The following is a 4,982-nucleotide window of genomic DNA, read 5'->3' on the forward strand; positions in this document are numbered from 1 at the left end:
GGTAGCGTGTGAAGAGTCGAGCTAATGTATTGATGAGTACTGATGGAAAGTTCTTCAGGTGTTCAGGTCTGATCTTGTCTGGGCCAGGTGCTTTTTGTTTCTTTACCGACGAGATGGCATGTTGGATTTCGGAAGGGAGAACATTGGGAACGACATATCCATCATGTGGTATGTGGTATGTGGGCAAGTGGATGTGACTATTAAAGAGATCTGAGTAGAAGTTATGAATAATCTTCTCCATTGCCCTTCTGGAAGATGTGATAGATCCATCATGATGTCGGAGGGCAGTCATCTTGGTTTTGTAGTTGGTGAAGTACAGGCGGGCATTACAAATGTTTTTCCCAGCTTCTGCTGCATCTACCAGTACTGCTGCTCTCCTGTTTTTGAGGTCATCCTTGATGGCTTTTCTGCACTGTTTTGCCAGTTCACTAATAAAACAAAACAAAAAAATTAAGAAATAAGAAAATTGCTCTTGTGTTTACTAGTCATTTACACTTTTTTCAATACAGATTATATGATCATGGTTTATGCTTATTTTTTTATTCAAGTTTGATACTTAAATACTGATTTATTTCACAGCACTAATTTATTAAAAACATTCCTCCTTGGCCTATCATATTAATTGCCAGTATTTGTTGGTTTTGCTTGTTTTTTGATCACTTAATTTGTTTTTTATCCCTTTTTTTTTCAGATAGTAAAGTTTTGACACAAATGAGCATATGATTTTCTTTATCTTCTACAGTTTTAAACTGAGAACAAATGTTTGTTTTGTATAAATAAGATACCTTTGCATTTACTATTTCTTCTCATTTTATTTACATTTTAACACATCTCGATTCATCTAAAACTTATCCTAGTAAATGTTGTCATTGAAATAAACCATCATTTTTTTTTCAATCATAGCATTGTAGCACTGTCCTCCTGCTGTTCATCCATTTGCTTGAGCAGGAACCAGTAACATCTTACACCAAATTGTGAGACTTATTGTCACTGGTTTTGGCCTTTCGAATACGTCATGGGTAGCTTGCCAGGCTTTTGCTATGTGGACGAGATACTCTGGGTAGCTTGCCGGGCATTGAAATCGGAATCAGGGTTGGCCTCCTGCAAGGCAAATGCCCTACCCGCTGTGCTGTAAACGTTATATAAAATATACTAGTAATACCGAGTGCTGTTTCTTTTACAGTGCAATAAAAATGATTATTTAGTAATTTTCTTGATTTATTAATGAAATATGTAACCACTGGAATATAATGGGAGTACTTTTCTAACACAGGAGTCTGAGAAATGTGCATCTGTTATAACTGACTTGTAGGATTCCATCTCCCTAGCATGCTTCATTCTTCCTCTCTCTCTCTATCCAATCCGGTCTTTTTCTTGGGAATCTGACATCCTGATTGGCTAGCCTCTACCTTTCTACTGCCTACTTTATGACATCATTCTCCCACCAAGTAAACCAACAACAGGTAGAATCTTGGGGTTCCCATGCAGTTGTTTGTAAACAAATTTGAAACATCATGGTAAGTGACCAGTGACCAATGACCAATCACCAGTGAGCAGTCATCTGTACTGAACAATTGTGGTCTTAAGCTGCTTCAGTGTTCAGAGGTAATCTCGTACCATCTCCATTTCTCGTCTACCTTTCATCGGTATTTTCTCCTCTCTCAGCATGTCGAGCAGCATGTCAGGTAAAGAATATTACTTTTCAAAGCTTTTCATTAGATTTATCATCCCTAAACTTAGCAGCCAAGTAAAAACATCATGTAGTAATGAAAGAAAATATTCAAGTAGAATTTTATAAGCCACATTTTAGTTTGACTTTGACATTTGATGTGTTATTTTAGACATTGGCTTTCTTTTTCTCACATACAAAGTGTTTTTTCTCGTTGATTACATTATATTTTAGACATACTTACGAGCGCAAATACATGTATATATGTAAATGAGTGTTGATACTCTGTGTTTCTTTTTCCTTTGAATAGTGAATTTTACATGATGTCTATTGAAAAATAGTAAAAAAGAGACTTTTTTTTTACAGACTCAGAAAATAGAAACAGAAAATAGAAAATAGAAACCAATATGATATGAGGGGGAATAAAATAGGAAAGAAAGAAAGAAAGAAAGAAAGAAACAAAGAAAGAAAGAAAGAAAGAAAGAAAGAAAGAAAGAAAGAATATGGATGGTGATTATCAAGTAATGGGAAAAAGTTTGGACAGAATATTGAAGACAACCAAAGATTTAAAATAAAAAACAAAGAATATATATTAAATATGCTGAGATAAACACACTGAGAGCAATTCAACGCAATTTACTTCAATAAATTCTAGGACTAGAATGTATACTATTTTTTGAGTAGGGTACCAGAGGGAAAACCAGTTTATCAGAAAGCCATCCTTGGTGGCTTTTTTCCCTTATTATATCTTAGAATATAGTACCTGGTACTTGACAATTTGGAATATAAATATGCTTCAGAAATGATGCTTTCCATAAATAGCTAATAGTGGTTATCTAGGGGGGTGGAAGAAACAGAATATTCAATGGTTTTATTACGTTCTGGTTTTTAAGTACATGGACGCGCTGCCATTTAAATAAAAAAATGGTATATTCTATCTTGAATCAGGATATTTGATTCATTTGTGTGGTAAGTAGGTTCTTGGTTAAAGCTGCTTGTCATCTTTACAAATATTATTTTACGTGATTTTGTTTCCTAACATGAGAGTATTTGGAAAATAGTCAATTTCTGTTTTTAGATCCTAAGAGGAAATAGAAAAATCAAGTCTCACATGTCTAATTACACATTTTTGTCCTATTTGCGAATTCTGAGTTTTCCTATACTAAAGACATTTTATTGGATTTTGGTGCTTATTCATTAAACATTGACAAGAACGTTTTCCTGGTTCATAGAGATAATTCTAATCCTGGGGTTGAAAGCAAATTTACAATATTTTGTTATCATTTTTTAAATGGTCTTTTCTGTTTCTTGTGTGATCAACTGAAATCCTATGCTATGTTTATCACGTGTTGTTTGCTTGTTAATATTCAGAGCTATTGATGAGATTAATTTTTTGTACTTACGAAGTTTCTTTCTGTATTTTACTCATTTGAAACATTTCTTGTCTATGAAATACAATCACGTTTATTCCTATTTTCTTTTTTTATGTAGTTACTGGTAAATCTATTCTCTTTAATGGACTCGTAAAGTGTGCACTCAAAAATCACTTTCTATTCAATTTTTTGGCTAGCAGTTTTTTCTAAAATAGAATAATGTCTTCATATTGTATATATGGAACAATTTATTAATCACCTTATTGGCCTGTTTTATTTGGTTTTGTTACGGACCACATCCACGTTATTCAGGGCTTACTCTTGGGTCTGCTCTCAATAACTTACTAAACTATGCTGCTTGCTACATAGCTCAAATTTCATTAATATCTATATACATGTTTTTCAGTTCTGTGATACATATTTTTCACGATGTTTTCTTTACACTTCCTTCTATGTAAATCATATGAAATAGAAAAATTATATTCAAGTATGCATTATTATTCTTAGAGTTATTAATAACTACATTGTAGATAAACAACTTAAGACACCGAATGTAAATAAAGTTTTCCTTCCAAAAACTTTTCTTGGGAAAAACTCAAGTAGTCATTTTTGAAGTGGATTAAAACTCAGGGTAACCTTCAATGCATCAACAAGATTAAGTCGTATGTGAACCATAAGTAACAGATACTCATTGCACAAGTCAAATGGAAACCTGATGATTGCAATGGTAATAGTTGTAAAGACCCCAATGCCTATATTAATGTAAGGTATCTTCCTTCTGGTTTCTGGCCTTGTAGTGATCATGCAGAGTCCTGGCAAAAAGTCCACATGCTTTAGGTTGCCTAACCTGGAAATTCTTAAGGGCCAGAGAGAGAAAGTATTGGAGGGGATAAGTCACTTGCCTTGTACACAGCCAATCAAGTTGAATCTCTGTCACGGCATACACTCTACTGAATGTTCTAAGCGGTCACTCCAGAGTGTAGAGCCAGGAAGAACCCAAGATCACTGTCAGTTATTGGTCCAAACTCTACACCACCCCACGAACAATAAAATTATTGGAATATAGGAAATCTCTTTGCCATCTCTGGGTCTCAGGTTTCCTCTTGTCCAGAGAATGTTTCCCATTATCTTAGACTTCCTAGTTTGAAAAAGATTCCATTCTAGGAAATAGTATAGGACTCAATAGGAGAGCAAGCTACAGGCATTTCTAGGGTAAGGAGAAACTATCTTTAAGCAAGAAATCCAGGTTTACATAAGACCCACTGGTTCTTCTATAGTTCTGTGTTCACAATGGGAGCACGATACCAAATACACAAAGTGCCAAAATGTTCCAGGCTTTGAATAACCCTAATTTGTTGGAATTTGGGAAACTCAGTTGACTCTTCGTACTAGAAGCATCTCAATGGCTTAAATTTTAAGTTAATATTGTTCCTCTCAGCGTTGAAGGAGATTATTAGTCTCACAGTTTTTTTTCATCACCCTCTTGGTTCTTACAGAAAGTTATCAAAATCTATCTGTATTGCGAACTGCACATACTCTGCAGTTTTCCCTTCCCGTGGTGAATGATACAGCTTCCCTAACAGGAAGTGTTTGCAACTACTCCAGAGTATCTGCTCCAGTGCGTAGTTCTGCTTGGCTCCTGCCCTCATCCTCTGGCACCTATTTCCAATCACTGATGTATAGTGCCTAGCTTTACCAACATTTCAGCACAACAGTTCTATCTGGAGTGTTTCACCAGAGTAATATATATACACCTCAGCTGCTTCCTTCCAAATTGTTTTGGAATGTAATATTGCAGGAAGTGCTGAAGAGAAGTCTTCCATGGAAGAGTTTTCTGTGACTGTCCTTGAGCAAGACTCTGCTGTCTCTTCCATGTCTATGTCAGCTCGCTATGAGAAAATCCTAGATACCAACAACATGGTGTCTGTGTACCCATCACT

Source organism: Sorex fumeus, unplaced genomic scaffold (assembly GCF_029834395.1).
Source record: "Sorex fumeus unplaced genomic scaffold, SorFum_2.1 ptg000032l, whole genome shotgun sequence".
Taxonomy (NCBI): domain Eukaryota; kingdom Metazoa; phylum Chordata; class Mammalia; order Eulipotyphla; family Soricidae; genus Sorex; species Sorex fumeus.